This window comes from Leiobunum rupestre, chromosome 2 (genome assembly GCF_980474605.1).
Source record: "Leiobunum rupestre chromosome 2, qqLeiRupe1.1.hap1, whole genome shotgun sequence".
In the NCBI taxonomy this organism is placed as follows: Eukaryota; Metazoa; Arthropoda; class Arachnida; order Opiliones; family Sclerosomatidae; genus Leiobunum; species Leiobunum rupestre.
The window spans coordinates 42,854,261-42,874,555 of NC_143385.1; positions in this window are offsets into that span (position 1 = coordinate 42,854,261).

The window sequence follows — 20,295 nt, forward strand, 5'->3', positions numbered from 1 at the left end:
CAGTCCTTTTGTTTCATCGCCCTTCCTATACTCATTGACCCTGCAAATATATCAGTTAGCAACACTGACGCCATCTGCTAATAGAAGTTCTAAAAAAAAAGATCGTCTCCTAGGGCGTCTGGTTCTTATATTTTATATGCCGTGATTTTGCGGTCTTATCATTTTTCACGGTCTTATAATTTTTTCGCAATCCCTATTATTTATTTGCGTTTCCTATCATTTTTTCGCGATCCCTATTATATATCTGCGTTTTATCATTTTATATTCCTTTCCGGCCGATTTGGCGCTCCATATACGACAGTATCTATGGTAGTAAACTAAAATTTGTATTAAGCCTTTGACGAGTTATTTTCGATCTCGATTTTCGATCACTTCGGCCGAGCTCTGTTCCTGTATCTGATAACTCTGTAACGCGGGACATACGACGAGATTGTGACGAAACTATTTATATTTAAAACAATTATAATACATCGAACTTCGACAATTGCCTAACGTCTAGCTGCTCTAGCAACAGTGTGGCCAATGAAATAAATAGCGATTTCGTAGTCGATGATGAGCTTTTGGACATAGTTGAGCCCCATTATTTAGGTGTGAAATCTCATATTCAGCCAAAATTAGCAACTTATCCTAGAAAATTATTTGGTGCCAAACTAAGAAGCTTTAATAAATCGTGGTTTGACAGAGATTGGTTAGAATATTCGGTCACACTTGACGCTTGCTTTTTTTTCCATCTAGAAAATTTTCATTAACTCAAGAGAGAGTTGAGCATAAGTTTGTACTTTAAGGCTTTACAAACTGGAAAAATGCTTTAGAATCAAATAGAGGATTTCAGCAACACATGAATTCTAAAAATCACAAAGAAGCATTCCAAAGTTGGTAAGAGAATACAACTCGTGAAAATAAATCTATTTACATTGCTAGACAACTAGTTGACGTACAAATTCAAAAGAATCAGTATTATTTAAAAGCTGTTTTTGAAGTTTCTGGTTAAGCACGAATTACCGCTACGTGGTTGTGGAAGCTCAGAATATCTAGGTGAAAAATCAGCAGGCCATTCTTTTTGAATACACTTTAAGACGTGATCCTGAGCTAACCATAATTTGTCAAACCATTCCTAAAAACGCTAATTGTCGTTCTCCAATTGTTCAAAACGAATTTATTGCAAGTATGGCCGATTGCGTTAAGTCTTCACCGTTAAATGTGATGGAACTAGAGACAAATCAGGTGATAACTAATTTTGGCAATTCATAACTCTAAAGCCGCGTTCACACTAGTGTTATACATCGCACCTCTCTCTCATACTTCGACTCTCTCTCTCTACTCTAACTTGGTCTTTCGCTATTCATACATCCATAGTTTCCTTAGCTTTCTCTCTAGCTTCATACCGTCGCGCTATCAAATCAAAACTTTGTACCGCGCGCTTTTGACGCCGACTATATTTGGCCAAGCTAAGTGAGAACTTGACCAACTAAAAAACTATTCTGTCTCAGCCGTATTTTATTGTACAGGGTGTTTGGAAATTAAATTTCAAGAATGAGAATCTACATGAGATGACTTTTGAAAGAAATCGAAAATTAAATTCCCCACTTTTGAAAGGTATTCTGCGTCTTTCAAAAGTCAAGTAAAACGATTTTTCAACCATTTTGCAAGTACTAGGCGAATATAAGCGAGGGGTTGGTCACTCCGCGAACTCGGTGTACACTGTCGTACCTCTGACTGTGCTAATAAGAGTTCGTGAACCCTTTAAAATCCGTACCTTTAACAGTATTAAGTACGCGAACTCGTTGTACAGGTCATCCGAGAGTGACTTATATACCCCTCGAATATAAGGGAAGTAGAGCATTCGTTTAATTTCGCGAGACGGCACTAGCCTTGCACGGATACGTACTTCCACCCAGGCCCCATCGTAACCCTCAAAAAGTCTCTGTGCCCCCTTAAAAATATCATTGTGCCCCTAGAAAAATATCAAAGTAAGTAAACAAAATCAATAAAATATATCCGATTAACTTATTATAATTAGTTAAGTCCAACTATACAAAGTATATTATTACCTTTCGTGTACCTTCAATAATAATAATAATCAGCTAAGCTAATACCCAAGTCACCACTACAGGCCTAAGTCCTCTTGCAACTTATAAAGCCTTTTAACCAGCGGCTGGGTTAAAGAGCGCAGGAGGGTGGTGGCCAGCCCTTCATGCCACGCGAGCTAACCGATAGCTCCCTACACCTTCTATTACCTAGGTTTACTATATTAGTTCCCTTCAACGTGGGCGAAGTTAAACGTTCTAGCTGTAGCAGAAACAATAATATGTCACGTAATCAGGTACACATATTGATTTGATTATACAAACTAAGGTTAATTTATTCCCAACGCCACGAATTCGAGAGTAGCCCCTCAGGCTCAAAACAAAACCTTTCAACATTAAAAATGTATCTTTGCAATATAATGACTAAGCAAAGAAACGTTTATCTTGACCCGATTTTTGGTATCACTCAGACATTTTATTGCGACCGGCGGGCGTTGTCACATATTCAGTCTGACAAGTGAGCTAATTTCTACCTTCGATAATTTGTGTTCTAACACCAACAGTTTTCCTGACAGAGCCAATATTGTCAGTGGAGTAGGAACGGGGGGTACAGGGGTACAATGTACCCCCCTTAAAATTGGAAAGGGGCTCTAAATTGGTGTTAAAAGGCGCCAAATTGGTTTAAGAGGGGCCTCAAAAAGCCTGTCGATGAGGGGGGCGCCAAATTTAGCATCACAGCTGTACCCCCCTTAATCTAACACGTTCCTACGCGCCTGAATATTGTAGGCTGACTCTGTGTAAAGTGCGAAGTCTACGTCAAACGACCTTGAAATAGGACCGTGCAAGATATTTTCCACTATTTGATTCGACTAAATTATGACGTTAACTTGCGGGTCTACTATTCGCACCGACGAATCGATTGAAGTTTTTATATTAATCTGTTCAAAGCGGTGGTTGTGAAATGACTCGGCTCTTTCAGCCGCGATAGTTTGGCCTTAGACCATTCCATTGGTCGTCGTATCCGGGGGGGGGGGTTTATCGGGAAATTCGACTCTACGAATCGCGCTCGCTATTCAACGGGCATTACACTCTTTTTCGCACCTTTATTTTACCCCTCTTAATTGCCTCCCGCTCGTCGGCCATAGCTTCTGCCCTCAGCGGGGTGTCTAGAATCCACTCTTTGGGTATCCGTAATGGAGGATAGGGCTGAAAGGGGGAACACCAAACATGGACGCGCTCAGAAAATACCGCGAAAAAGAGTGTATACTATGCCGCGTCGGTGCTGAACACTTTCCTCCCTTGGGGAATATCTCTATGGCTTCTAAAGTCTTCTTTTTTGTAATATTTAATGTCTTTGAATAAATTAATCTCAATCGTGGCGGAAAGCTCAAAAACATAAATTTTTACTATTTGATTTTGTTTTAAATTATTTGGCATTCCCATCAAATTTTCGCCCGTGAGCGTTGCAACTTTTGCAATGTTTGAGAGAAGGCGCTAAAATGTTTCATGTAGCATTCACTCGCAGTGTTTCCCCCTCTTAAAATGCCCTAAATCAAAAATGATGAATTGGCCTAACGTTTTTAACTAAGATTAAATAATCCAAGGACAAGGCAACTTTAAAGAATTTGAATTATATAATAATAGCAAAAACCAAAAAAAACTATATCCTTTCAAAAAGCTTTTATCTTCCGTAGCTTTACCTTTGGTTTGTATGAAATTTCTTTAGCTCACGATATTACTTATAGCCTAAGTCCCGTAATACGGAACGATATATGTGAATTATAATCTATGACATAGTGATTGCGTAATCGAAAGTTTTGGAAGAGGACACTATTCACTTCCTAAACTTTTCGCCGGTAGATGCCGGTTAGTTTTAATGGCGTTTAAGTTTCAAATTTAAAAATATGAACTTTGAAAATGAAGCGAATGTTTATAATTCTGATTTTTAAATCCCGATTCAATAATTCATCATTATTTTCACAAAGTAAGCTTTACTTATATTTGTAGAATTTCATGGTCTTGGCTCGTTCATCAAACAGCGGCGATTTTCGCGGGCCGCGTTGTTAGTTGTTACTTGGCACTTACAAAGACTAAGTTATTCGAGGACCCAGTGGCGCTGCCAGGATTTTTTCCCACGTAGGCACTACAATTTGGGGCCCCCTCTTGGTAATTCCAACCAATTTTTAATAAATTTACTTTAACCATAAGTAACATAATAGACATAAGTATGACACTACCTATTTACCTAATGCATTTTTTTAATAATGGTCTGTTTCGCCATTGACAACTTAATTATTATGTGACTAAAGACTAATAACTCTCGGCGAATTCCTCTTAGTCTTTGGAAATCGCCGAGTGATACAGCCAAGACCCATTAAAAATTGAAATGCTTTCAAAAATGTAAATAACGCTTACTTTGTGTGAAAATATTTATGCATTATTATATCAGGAGATAAAAAGAACTATTATAAACATTAAAGGAAAAGTCCAGGTTGGGTAAAACTTGGGTCTATTTGAAAGATCATGTTTAAATATACTCAAAAATATCAGTCGTAAAATTGTATCTTTTTTTAATGACGAGAAATTAATTTTTAAACGAGCGAAATTTATCACCAAGCGAGCTGCCATTTTCTTTCGCCTTCCCTCAAATAACTTTCCTCCTGTTAGTTGGATTTTCTTCCACGATGCCTCGAATGAAAGATATGTTTTAATTATATTTGTCAATGGACACAAATATTTTAATTTGTATGTGGGTTTTGAATAATATTCAAAATTGTCAAAGGAAAAGTGCGTGGGTCAATTTATAGGCAATAAAGTAAATCGCACGTCGGTCATCTTGAATGGCCGCCATCTTGGAACGCAAGCGTCCTTCAGCTTTGGACTTTCAGTATATTGTTTCTAATGGTAAATTCTATTTCTACTCCAATATCCAGCTTTTACCTAAAATTCCCCGTATACGGCCCATATTTATTTTATCTGTCCTGGCCTATATTTGGTATTTTCAAATAGTTTGCAAACTGGTAGAATAATATTTCTAATTTGTTGAGTTTCAAGCCTATCAAAAGATTACGTGATGAAAATTACGAACTATGCCTTTAATTATTATTATAATTATAATCGGCAAGGACCATATAAAGAGTACCTTGCACATCCCTACTCTGTGTATTAAAACTTCTTAGCGATAGGCGTTAAATTGTACTTTTGATTTAGTATATTTGCAAGTAAAACACTATGATTGTTTTTAAACTTTTTTTTTAACAAATATGGAAACTATTTAGTTATTTGAAAACCAAATACGTCGAACTATTTGATGTAGCAAAAACTAGAAACTAACGTCAAAATATTTATTTAGGACTACAAAGTAAGATTTAGAGATACAAAAATGAAACTTCAGCTCTGAGCTCAACGATTTATATTCTACTGTTTTTATTTCATTGCGTCACATATGTCGCAATGAAAGAGAGGGTCACGCCGCCGCCGCTCCCAGCTGTAGGACCGATTTTGGGGCAGGAACGGAAAAGGGGGACCTCAAGGAAATATCCCCTACCGGATTTTACCAGAAGAGCCAATTTTTTATAAAACCGTCGTCCCCGAGATTCGAACAGCAGCTTTTAAAAAACTCACGCCATGCTCTACCTCGTAAAACGGGCGTTAAAACCTCTAGTCTATAATTCAAGTTCAAGTTCAAGTTCAAGTTTTTATTGACAATCTAATATATTTTTATACATAAGGTATTCTAGGGCCAAGTCAATGAGCGACTTATAGCCCTTTTAATTCAAGATAACAACCTTCTTCAAATTGTAAAAAACAGACAGAACAAAAAATAAATAAATAAATAAAAAGGAACTTGTAAAAAGAGTTCCCTATTTTGTATAAAAGAGAAAAAAAGAAAAATTAACGAACTCTGACACAAAAAGATTAAGTGTTAGAAAGTTAATTTGCAAATCAATTAAGAATTACTAACAAATACAAATATTGTGGAACTGTCCTGTACATTTAAAATTTTAAAGAAATGAATAAAAACCACTATTGCACAGTAAAAGAGTTTTGTTTATTAAAACGCTACGACGACGCCAGTTAGTGCGCCGAAACGGCCGTAGCGTTTTAATAAACAAAACTCTTTTACTGTGCAATAGTGGTTTTTATTCATTTCTTTAAAAGAATTACTAAGTTAATTAAAGTAATAAAATATATACATAATACATTTATGCAATAGAGCTATCCAAGATATGCTGTTTTACTAACTTTTTTAACAGAGCAACCGATGTAATATCTTTTAACTTTGTATACAGCTTATTAAAAAGTTTTACACCAGAATAAAATACCGGCAAGATTTTTTTTCCTGTATAACAGCGGGGAAGTTCTAAATAGTATAAACAGAGAGTGTAAAGATTATGAGAGGCGTCTCTTCCTATTCCCGTAACGTTAAAATTTCGTACAAGATTTTGAGAGCGCGCGCCCATAGGAGAGGTTACGATACTATCCGACACACGATGTCGCTACTGGAAAATTTCTAAATTTTGTAAACATCCGGAAAGTATTTTTCATCAGTCATGGCTGTTAAACATAGTTGAATTATGCTAATTTAAAATTAATAAAATTCAATTCCGTGAAAAATAAAGAAACGTAAGTACAAGACAGCGGACTATTTATAATATTTTGATACTAAAAGAATTAATTTGTTTGATTAACCAAGGAAATTCATTGGAAATTTTATGAAATGGCCGAGGCTTAACGAGAACAGAGCGGTATAAATTAAAAAATACGAGGAAACATTGAAGTTGGTAAAATGAGATTAATGTTGTATTTTTAACAGTTTCCTATCTAATCTTTTCTGGGTTTTCATGTATTCATGGTTGAGATCTTGTTTTTTAAGGGAACTATGTATGTAGATTTCTATGAAAAAAGATATCATGTTTTGGTATGCAGTTGCACATGGAGAATCTTCATTAGCTTTAAAATATTTATTGTCAATTCTTTGAATGATGAATCTCTCCAAACGTCCTTTAATATTTGTCATGTGCGATAAAAGCTTAAAACTGGTGTCAAATACTTCATTTGTCTCCATTACAAATTTGAAGAAACTATCAGTTGGTACGATGAGGCAGCTGACAGAAGAATTCTTTGCTGTTTTGAAAGCTTTAAAGTAAAAGAGCAGATTTGTTGGGTCAACAATTGGATTGTCTTTTTTGAGTTGACTTATGCAAGAAGAGCATTGAAGGTTTGAGTAGCAGCGGTGAATTAGATATCCTGAAATGTAACTAAGAACATTTTGTTTTAGCAGGTTTGGACTTTCAATAGAATTACAAAATTCTAAGTCTTCATCGGAACATTGCCCCTGGCTTTGCGAGACAAAAAAAATTCAAAATTGGAGAAATCTTCATCCGGTCCTGGAGCTGCAGTTTTAAAAGTGTCAATGTTTAAAATGAACTCATCCAAATCATCAATGCAATTAGAATCCGGTGGTTTTAAGAGATTATTCACAGAGGCAGCCCTGTATGCAGCTCGAAATTGTTGTGGATTGGGATGATCACGGTTGCCTCCTTTCTGTCTTATAGATCCAAGAAAATTATCTACAAAATCTTGTCTAATCCTGTCCGTTAATGAAACTTAAAACCAAAATTATCCTTTAGATCTTCCTATAGGAGTAGCAAGGCTTGAATTGAAATTAACATTTTCTGAAATTTCCAATGGTGTAGAGTCATTAAGACTGAAAATTGTTGGCACAGCGGAGGGTGTGAGCCTATTTTTAGTTCTAATATTCATGAAACTGGCATCAATGAAATGATTCGCTCAAATTCTATGGTTAACTTGTAAATATTCCGTAGTTTTATTTGTAAGCCCATCATTATTTACATTTTTCAGCCACAAAATAGAACTAAAATTTAAATTAAGTTCATTGCCAATAAGCCTATCTAATGAAAATGCGAATTTACCAGTCTTTTTGCTTTGGAAACTTAATAAAAGATTTCTGGTTTTCGATATTTTACAATTTAAAACGGAACAATATACCCCAGACATACTAAATTATTTATAAACCTTGTAAAACTAGCATTAAAAATCTGAAAGTTTTTGCGTCTCTTTTAAACCTAACATCGAAACGCACGCGCTGTGAGAACGGCACCACTGGTGGCGCCATCGCTCTTACGGTAGTAGTGGACATTTTTGGGAAAAAAAAAGTTAGTACGCTTTTTTGAAAGAGAGACGCCTCTCATAATCTTTACACTCTCTGGTATAAAGCTCTTGTGATGGTATTATAGATTGGTAGACCTAATTAATAGGTGGCGCGAAATACCATGTTGACCACGAAAATTTGAATAACATGTAATGTATTTAGTCTTACGAAATACCATCCTGACCGCGAAAATTTAAGACCGAAAGTAACAAATAAGTGTGACACTTATCGGAGTAATACGCGATGCTTAAAACGTATGACCTGAAGTAACAAATAAGTGTGACACTTATCGGAGGCTGTGAATTTCTCTCTGTCATTTTCGAAGGCCGTTCTAATATGACCTGAAGTAACAAATAAGTGTGACACTTATCGGAGTAATACGCGATGCTTACAACGTATGACCTGAAGTAACAAATAAGTGTGACACTTATCGGAGTAATACGCGATGCTTACAACGTATGACCTGAAGTAACAAATACGTGTGACACTTATCGGAGTAATACGCGATGCTTACAACGTATGACCTGAAGTAACAAATAAGTGTGACACTTATCGGAGTAATACGCGATGCTTACAACGTATGACCTGAAGTAACAAATAAGTGTGACACTTATCGGAGTAATACGCGATGCTAACAACGTATGACCTGAAGTAACAAATAAGTGTGACACTTATCGGAGTAATACGCGATGCTTACAACATATGACCTGAAGTAACAAATAAGTGTGACACTTATCGGAATAATACGCGATGCTTACAACGTATGACCTGAAGTAACAAATAAGTGTGACACTTATCGGAGTAATAGGCGATGCTTACAACGTATGGCCTGAAGTAACAAATAAGTGTGACACTTATCGGAGTAATACGCGATGCTTACAACGTATGACCTGAAGTAACAAATAAGTGTGACACTTATCAGAGTAATACGCGATGCTTACAACGTATGACCTGAAGTAACAAATAAGTGTGACACTTATCGGAGTAATACGCGATGCTAACAACGTATGACCTGAAGTAACAAATAAGTGTGACACTTATCGGAGTAATACGCGATGCTTACAACATATGACCTGAAGAAGGAAATAAGTGTGACACTTATCGGAATAATACGCGATGCTTACAACGTATGACCTGAAGTAACAAATAAGTGTGACACTTATCGGAGTAATAGGCGATGCTTACAACGTATGGCCTGAAGTAACAAATAAGTGTGACACTTATCGGAGTAATACGCGATGCTTACAACGTATGACCTGAAGTAACAAATAAGTGTGACACTTATCAGAGTAATACGCGATGCTTACAACGTATGACCTGAAGTAACAAATAAGTGTGACACTTATCAGAGTAATACGCGATACTTACAACGTATGACCTGAAGTAACAAATAAGTGTGACACTTATCAGAGTAATACGCGATACTTACAACGTATGACCTGAAGTAACAAATAAGTGTGACACTTATCGGAGGCCATTCTAATATGACCGAAAGTAACAAATGAGTGACACTTATTGGAGTAATAGGCGATGCTTACAACGTATGGCCTGAAGTAACAAATAAGTGTGACACTTATCGGAGTAATACGCGATGCTTACAACGTATGACCTGAGGAACAAATAAGTGTGACACTTATCGGAATAATACGCGATGCTTACAACGTATGACCTGAAGTAACAAATAAGTGTGACACTTATCGGAGTAATAGGCGATGCTTACAACGTATGGCCTGAAGTAACAAATAAGTGTGACACTTATCGGAGTAATACGCGATGCTTAAAACGTATGACCTGAAGTAACAAATAAGTGTGACACTTATCGGAGGCCGTGAATTTCTCTCTGTCATTTTCGAAGGCCGTTCTAATATGACCTGAAGTTACAAATAAGTGTGACACTTATCAGAGTAATACGCGATGCTTACAACGTATGATCTGAAGTAACAAATAAGTGTGACACTTATCGGAGTAATACGCGATGCTTACAACGTATGACCTGAAGTAACAAATAAGTGTGACACTTATCGGAGTAATACGCGATGGCTACAACGTATGACCTGAAGTAACAAATAAGTGTGACACTTATCGGAGTAATACGCGATGCTTACAACGTATGACCTGAAGTAACAAATAAGTGTGACACTTATCGGAGTAATACGCGATGCTTACAACGTATGAACTGAAGTAACAAATAAGTGTGACACTTATCGGAGTAATACGCGATGCTTACAATGTATGACCTGAAGTAACAAATAAAAGTGACACTTATCGGAGTAATACGCGATGCTTACAACGTATGACCTGAAGTAACAAATAAGTGTGACACTTATCGGAGTAATACGCGATGCTAACAACGTATGACCTGAAGTAACAAATAAGTGTGACACTTATCGGAGAAATACGCGATGCTTACAACGTATGACCTGAGGAACAAATAAGTGTGACACTTATCGGAATAATACGCGATGCTTACAACGTATGACCTGAAGTAACAAATAAGTGTGAGACTTATCGGAGTAATAGGCGATGCTTACAACGTATGGCCTGAAGTAACAAATAAGTGTGACAGTTATCGGTGTAATACGCGATGCTTACAACGTATGACCTGAAGTAACAAATAAGTGTGACACTTATCAGAGTAATACGCGATGCTTACAAAGTATGACCTGAAGTAACAAATAAGTGTGACACTTATCAGAGTAATACGCGATGCTTTCAACGTATGACCTGAAGTAACAAATAAGTGTGACACTTATCAGAGTAATACGCGATGCTTACAACGTATGACCTGAAGTATCAAATAAGTGTGACACTTATCAGAGTAATACGCGATGCTTACAACGTATGACCTGAAGTAACAAATAAGTCTGACACTTATCAGAGCAATACGCGATGCTTACAACGTATGACCTGAAGTAACAAATAAGTGTGACACTTATCGGAGTAATACGCGATGCTTACAACGTATGACCTGAAGTAACAAATAAGTGTGACACTTATCAGAGTAATACGCGATGCTTACAACGTATGACCTGAAGTATCAAATAAGTGTGACACTTATCAGAGTAATACGCGATGCTTACAACGTATGACCTGAAGTAACAAATAAGTGTGACACTTATCAGAGTAATACGCGATGCTTACAACGTATGACCTGAAGTATCAAATAAGTGTGACACTTATCAGAGTAATACGCGATGCTTACAACGTATGACCTGAAGTAACAAATAAGTGTGACACTTATCAGAGTAATACGCGATGCTTTCAACGTATGACCTGAAGTAACAAATAAGTGTGACACTTATCGAAGTAATACGCGATGCTTTCAACGTATGACCTGAAGTAACAAATAAGTGTGACACTTATCAGAGTAATACGCGATGCTTACAACGTATGACCTGAAGTAACAAATAAGTGTGACACTTATCAGAGTAATACGCGATGCTTACAACGTATGACCTGAAGTATCAAATAAGTGTGACACTTATCAGAGTAATACGCGATGCTTACAACGTATGACCTGAAGTAACAAATAAGTGTGACACTTATCAGAGTAATACGCGATGCTTACAACGTATGACCTGAAGTATCAAATAAGTGTGACACTTATCAGAGTAATACGCGATGCTTACAACGTATGACCTGAAGTAACAAATAAGTGTGACACTTATCAGAGTAATACGCGATGCTTTCAACGTATGACCTGAAGTAACAAATAAGTGTGACACTTATCAGAGTAATACGCGATGCTTACAACGTATGACCTGAAGTATCAAATAAGTGTAACACTTATCGGAGTAATACGCGATGCTTACAACGTATGACCTGAAGTAACAAATAAGTCTGACACTTATCAGAGTAATACGCGATGCTTACAACGTATGACCTGAAGTAACAAATAAGTGTGACACTTATCGGAGTAATACGCGATGCTTACAACGTATGACCTGAAGTAACAAATAAGTGTGACACTTATCGAAGTAATACGCGATGCTTTCAACGTATGACCTGAAGTAACAAATAAGTGTGACACTTATCAGAGTAATACGCGATGCTTACAACGTATGACCTGAAGTAACAAATAAGTGTGACACTTATCGGAGTAATACGCGATGCTTACAACGTATGACCTGAAGTAACAAATAAGTGTGACACTTCTCAGAGTAATACGCGATGCTTACAACGTATGACCTGAAGTAACAAATAAGTGTGACACTTATCGGAGGCCATTCTAATATGACCGAAAGTAACAAATGAGTGACACTTATTGGAGTAATAGACGATGCTTACAACGTATGGCCTGAAGTAACAAATAAGTGTGACACTTATTGGAGTAATAGGCGATGCTTACAACGTATGGCCTGAAGTAACAAATAAGTGTGACACTTATCGGAGGCTGTGAATTTCTCTCTGTCATTTTCGAAGGCCGTTCTAATATGACCTGAAGTTACAAATAAGTGTGACACTTATCAGAGTAATACGCGATGCTTACAACGTATGACCTGAAGTAACAAATAAGTGTGACACTTATCGGAGTAATACGCGATGCTTACAACGTATGACCTGAAGTAACAAATAAGTGTGACACTTATCGGAGTAATACGCGATGCTTACAACGTATGGCCTGAAGTAACAAATAAGTGTGACACTTATCGGAGGCCGTTAATTTATCTCTGGCATTTTCCAAGGCCGTTCTAATATGACCTGAAGTAACAAATAAGTGTGGCACTTATCGGAGGCCGTTCTAATATGACTTAAAGTAAAGAAGTGTGACACTTATTGGAGTAATACGTGATGCTTACAACGATGACCTGAAGTAACAAATAGTTTTACAGATTCCTTACTCACCTTGTTTTTTATAATTAGTGTAACCAAAATAATTATATTTTTTCATTATATTTGCCAAATTATGATAAGCCACATTTCTAATGATAAAAGAAACTTTAATGATCTTTTTAGGTACATTTGCCAAATTTCTAATGATAAAATGCTTTAACATTGAAGCTCTATTTTATTTAATAAAGAATAAAATACGTACATAGGTTAAATTAAATAGTGTCAAATAGAAAAATATAAACGTAGGTTAAATTAAATGTACCTCAAGTTGTTCATACTAAGAATAAATCAGTAACAACTCAATGTGATCTATACCTCCAAGAAAAAGCTCATTTACAAGTAAAAAGCAAAAGTGTATCCTGCAACTTCGAAAATCCTATTAAGCCTTGTATCAAGTTTAATAACAAAAAGTCAAAACTTTGCCAAACCATTTTTGACAAAGCCAATGCTTCAACGCAGTGCTATTTAAGGTGTAATTTAGAGAGAGGAAGTGAAGTGTCGAAAGATATACAGAAAGTGTCATCAACTTTGACGAAACCGAAAACTGGATTGCAGCGTAATCAGTGGACCCAATGCCCTGCGGTTCGTGATATTAGCCCACAAGGAAATAATGCAAGTTTAGGTAGTGTAAAACCTTCAACTTACCACTTCTTGAACCAGGTTTTAAAAGTCATTGACACTAAACTATTTGCTGATTTGGAAATTCAAGTAAAAAAAGGACTACAACAAAAACCCATTTATTCGAATAACTAGAAAGGATACTATTGGCCTTCTAGGTATATCTTTGGATCCCTTAACAGTAATTTTAAATCGCGATGGGTTGTTAATTTTATCTGTGTTGTTTAAACCTGAGGAGGCATACCAAATCTACAAAAATGGTGTGTTAGATGAATGTGTTTTTAAATCTATTTTAACTAAGGTGTCGTGTATTGGAAATTATATATTTTGTCCTGGGATTAATTCTAAGATCGCAACAAAAGATGAAAACATTGTACCTCCAAGTCTCTTGATTTTAAACCATCCATCAGAACGATATCAATCTAAACGCTGTGAGGTGTACTATGAAAAACCAACTGATGATCAAGTTAAATCCAAAGTTTTTAAATTGAAGCAATGCAAAGAGTGTCAGCTCACATCATCATACTTATCAAGAGCACGTAAAAGAAAATTAATTGAAACCCCAACCAGAAAGTTCAAACGTCAGCGTATAACTAGCAATTACAGTGTCAATAAGTTATCACCAGCAAGCAGAAAAATTCGACTTTCCCGTGTAAAAAAGTATAGGAAGTAACTCCAAACCAAAGTTCAAATGTTAGAAAAAAAACTTAAAAGATACGAAGTCACCCTTATTAATGATCAATCTAAGCAAATGGAAAACATAACACAAATAATTAATGATCAATTTCCAAATGCCCTTGAAGAGACTATTAATGATAAGAATCTCACCGAACCTACTCGCAAGACCCTTAGAAATTCATGGGAGAAGGACTTGCAAATAAGGCAATACCAAGATAAAAAAGACTTTTTAAATGATCAAATTAAAAATCAAAATGGCATAAAAACAAATAAGTGGAGTACCATTACCCTAAGACTAGCTTTGGCTGTGTATTCTCGAAGTAAGGCTGCGTACAATGCTCTCCAAAGTTTTGATATTTTACAACTACCTTGCGAACGTACGTTACAAAAAAAGGCAAAAAAGTACCACCATGAACCAGGTATTGACCATAAATATTTAGCTGACCAAGAGAGCAAATATAAACAATTCCAACATGAAAAAGTTTCACGGGGTGACAAAAAACCGTTAGGGAAAGGTGTTCTTGTGTTTGATGAGGTCAAAGTTATTGAAAATATTATTTGGAATTCGAAGAGTAAAGAATTTACTGGCTTCGCAATGTCGAGAGAAGAATATAAAGATTTAAATGACATTATCATTAAACCTTCTGAAAATGTGGAAGCTGAGTCTCCGGCTCAATATGTCCTACAGTTTCTTTGCAGAGATCTCTCGTCCAAATTTGATTTTATAGGTCCTTATTTCACTTTTGCCTCATCGTTTCAACAACACTTAATTGCGGAAGCACTGTTTGCTACCATAGAAGCACTACATGCCTATTGTTTTGAAACGACTGCGATAGTATGTGATGGTGCTTCGGAGAATCTCTCATTAATAAAGTCTACATTAATAATAAATACGGGGAGAAAATTGACGTAACTATAAATTTAACGTTTGAGAATCCATTTTATGACGGAGGGAAAATTCATTGGATTGTTTGTCCATCTCATCAGTTGAAAAACACGATACAAGCTCTATTTTCATCCCGGGAAGCAGGCCCAAAGCAGTTTATTCGTAATGGGACAAAATTTGGATGGAGTGAGATACAAAGTGTTAAACAAAGAGACGAAAGGAGAGCGAAGAGAAACCAGTTAAGATACGTCCCTAAACTTCTGACAAGCTATATAATAAGAGACTCATGGACTCGGTTAAACGTAGTTCCCAGTAAAATCATGCAACAGGAGGATCTATTGTCAGAGCTATATAATTTCATGAATGGGAAAGAAGCGAGGGGATGATCACTCCGCGTAATCGGTGTACAGAGCCGTACCTTTGACTGTACTAATGGGATTACGCGTAATCTTTGAAGTCCCTGCCTTTGGCAGTGGTAATCTAAGTGTAATCCGGTGTACAGACTTTCTAAGAGTGGTTAGCCCCTCGGAAAGAAGGGAGTGAGTTGAAAAGGAAAAGCGCAAGATTGACTTATGACTATTTACGCGCTACTAACAAAATATTTGAAAATGGGATTTTGTCTCACAAAAAGGTTTCCAACTCTAATTCTGAGGTTTTAGATTCAATTCTAACTGGCTTCAAATATTTTGAAGATTGGTTCAACGAAATTTTGGAGGAGGAACCCGACTATAACTTTAACGCCCCAAAACAAAATAAATTTTTAAGCTGGCAAACATGGGACCTAATGAGGATTATGGTATTTGGATATAAAAACCTTTCCGAAGATTTTCTTAGCCAGAATCCTGATTATTTCTTATCTCCCCTACGCACTAATGGTAGCGCTGTAGAAAGTTTATTTTCGCAGATGAAGTATGCAACGGGTAGTAAACTATCAAGCGTAAACTATTCAACTGCTAGGAAAGCTGTGCTTACAAGAAAAAACATTCATGGCAGAAATTCAAATAATAAGAACATTAAAGAAAAATATCTTTACTTAAGCGAGGGTATCTAAGAGGGTTCATTTTATATATGAATTTAATATTTTATAATTTCCTTATCATTAGTCCAGACTCCACAATATTACAAATATTTAATTATATATGTTTATAATATTAGAAATTATTTAACTTTTATGGGAATAATAATGTTACTTATGATAAAAGCCATGTTTATCGGTATACCCATTATCACTACCTAAGAGCCAAGGTCAAGTAAATCAATTTACACGCTTTTGGAAAGAAACTCAAAAATATCTTAATGTGTGTTTACATTAACAATTTGGTCCCGTACTTTCACTATTAGTTTCATTTTGTCATAATAATAATAATAAAACAAATTATGCAATAGTGATTTTTAGACTAGTTCGACTTTGGCCATCGGGTAGTGTTTTGATTATAAGGAATTAAATATAAACTTTCCTGACCCCAATTTTTTAGTGTGGATGAATGTAATAAATCTTAATTTTTTAACTAAAAAAATTTTATTTTTAAATTTTTGATCACTCATATCTTTTGTTTTTCTTTATTGCTCTTGAACTTTTTCTCTGTGAGAATGGTGGGCTTGTCTTTGAGGTATCTAATACTGCATCTTTGATATCACTATTTGGAATGGTATCCAAAATTACTTCTGTAGCACCCGATTTTTGGTTAGCTTGCTTTTTAATCTGTAATTTCTTTTCTTTATCATTTCTCTTGAATTTTTTTTACAACTTGTTCATCATTACAATTAACACTGTCTTCAAATATAGTAGAGAGGTTTTTTCTTTGGCTTTTTTTATTACAATTTTTACTTGAAATCTTGACCTTTTTTGGGAGTCGCATCAGTTGATATATTTTCCGAAATTTTTCCTAGAATAGGACTAGAATTTTTCAATACCTCGAGAGATTCTGTTACAATCAAATTTGGGCTATCACAGTTAAGCTTGCTGACTGACTCATCATTCTTTTTGGCGTTTTTCTTAGTAGATACTGCAGCATAGAGTCCTTCTCTTAATGTATGGCCCCCTTTGGCAAGTTTGTGAGCTTCTTTGGTATAGAAATCCATGTGACTTGATATATATTCTTGTATTCTGGCATTTACAATTTTTCTCACCCATATTTGGTAAAAAGATATCACAGCTTCTTCATTTTTATCATGCTTAATAGGAAGGCATTTGGTAAACAGGTACCATAATTTTGGCATTTTCTCGGTAATATTTTTATGACATTCTTTAATCAAACTTTTCCCAAACCATCTGCACTGGCATACTTTCTCACTTCATTATTTAATCTACTTAGAAATTCTAAAAAACAAAACTTTGGAAATGACATATTTCCATTGTCGCGATCTTTTAATTCCCCAGGTAAACTTTCTTTTTCTTCCCCCTCTAAACTTAATGCTACGCCCAATTTGTAAATCTTTCTCTCCTTAATTCTTCGTTCAATGGAGTGGTTGTTGTTTTCTTTGGCACGCTTAGAGACATTCACTATCTCTCTCATACATCCACCACCAAGTCGAAAAAGAGATTGTGGTGGTTCAATATTTATCAGTTCTCCAGAGAGTGAGAAAAGGTTTTCATCAGAAAAGTTCAGATTTTTACTAGCTATAGAATTTTCCATTAAAACCTCATCCGACGGTATTTCAAAGTCTATTTCTGACTGCTCAAACCAATCTTCTCCGTCTTGAGTAGTAGAAATGTCTACGAGAAAATCTTTACAGGATTTAGCCTCACCAGCGGATGTAGTTAACTGACAAATGTCAGAAGAGAGAAGTTCTTCAAACTCTTCATGTTCTAGTAATTCCACCTCCAGAAGTGAATCTTCATTTTCCTGTTGTACTTCTCCATTGCAAACCATCATACTGAACTCGTGAACTGAACGAGCCATAAAATTAAAAATCTTCTCACTCTCTTCCCAATCTGAAGAAATGTTATTTTTTTTAGATCAAACTGGAATTCAGGTTTTAGGATTTTGGATGAGAGATATTCAATTTTAAATTTCACAATTCTTAAACTACTTATTACAGCTGCTTTTTTCCTCTTTTTCTCTTTCAAAAAGCGATCACTCCTTACTGGAATGTTTTCACGCTCGCAGATGATTACACTCTCTTTAATAACACTTTCTATTGTGTCAATAATTTCACGTTGAACTGACCCTGGTAATGAAACTGGGGGTTCCTCTTGATGTGTTTTCAACTGGGTAGGCTTCACTTCATTTTCCATATTTTGTATACTTTTTAGAAGGTATTCTAATAACAAACCTAAATATTTTAAATGCACTTTTTGTCCACTAATTCCGAAAATATTGCACCTCTTTTATTACTTATATGTAATTCCGTGACTACTTTTCCTTTTAAATATAACCCTAATTTGGCTAAATACCTTCCCGATTTTAATTCAGCCGCCATTCTATCCCATCTGACTCGAGCATGCGTATAAAGATTTTCGATGATTCTATTTCCGCTATGAGCCTCTGCGCGCGAACTTCGCGGGGAAAATATATTCAAACATGTGGTACCAAGGGATGCCACTAGGAGCGCATATATTGTGTACGTTCCTCTTCATATAGGGCGCTTGCGGTTCAAAAAATTGCTTTCGATTCAGACTTAGAGGGACCTTATTATAAACTTATGGTTAAATTAAATAGAGAAATATATACATATACATAGGTTAAATTAAATAGCAAAATATATACATAGGTAATATATTAAACAGTTGGTTCGTGTTCGGTTTCCTCAGCGGTTGGTTCCTTAGCGTTTGGCTCGTCAGCGGTTGGCTTGCCAACGACTGGCTCGTTATCGCCATTCAACTTATTTTTTTTGGGGGGGGGGGGGGGAGAAACGAGGTCCTCCGCCACAAAAGTATACAAATAGTCACCCTCATGTCTCTAAGCTTGTCTTAGATTTTTATAACGCACATCATTCCTTTGGCCGATTGGAAATTCATTAGTTCAAATTCAAGCTCTGAAGTATTCTTTGTGTTATGAGTATAATTGTGGTTCTATACAATATGACCTGTTTGATAGTTTCAATTCTTAATTTTATCTTGTAAAGTATCATTCACACAATATAAGTTTCGTTGGTTCTCTTCTTTAGGCTTAACTAATTTAAAACTTCAGTCATTTCGGAACCTCTTTCAACGCGATCTTGGAGGATTTATACTCGATACAAGAGCAGGCCTTAGACTTCGCCATTCCCCTCCCCTTCTCTCCTTTAAAGACATAATCAAATGGTTAAATAACCTACTCTCAATTGATATGTAGATGCAAATTAAGTACAAAAATTATATTTACATTATTTTATTGATTAAAACCAACTTTTAATTTAATAAAAGCATCGTGTATAACTTGCCAAAAGTATACGAAATTTTTCTTCGCGGCTTCGGCGTGGGGATTACACAGCGTGGGCTTCTGGCGTTCAGAAGGTTGCGGGCTTTAATTTTAAAAACACTCTATAGTAAAATCGTTTGTACTATAGAGTGTTGTTAAATTAAATTTTAAAGAAACCAATTTAACACAGTTAAACTTGATATCATAGGTTGGGGGCTCTGGGCTTCAAAGATCGCCATTGCCCTAGGTTAGGCTGGGGCTCGCGAGCGCAGTCGCTCTCTGTTGTATAGTAGAATGCCGATCTCTGCTTGATATATAACGGTTTAATTGAGAGCCGTGCAATGAAATAATATTATCGCCTTCTTGGCGAACTTGTTAGTTTTGGTTTCAGACAAGAGAGAACGAACTTTATTATTTTTAAACCAAAAACACAGCACCATGCTGCCATCTATTGTCATAGCTGCAAGCGCGAAATTTAAAATTTGTTTTTCTACACCCTCTCTCAAAGTTACACATTTCTATATTTATTAGTTCAGTCCAATCAGTGATGAGAACTCTTTAGTTTTCACATTTTGAAGCGGTTTGGTCAGTAAATCCGCGTTCATTGTTTCGGTTGGACAATAACTAAAATCGAATATATTTCGCAAGTCTTTCACGAAATGATGTCTTATAGCAATGTGCTTCGTTCTCTGCGTGAGGCTTTCATTTTTTACCATTCTTAGACAGCTCTGATTA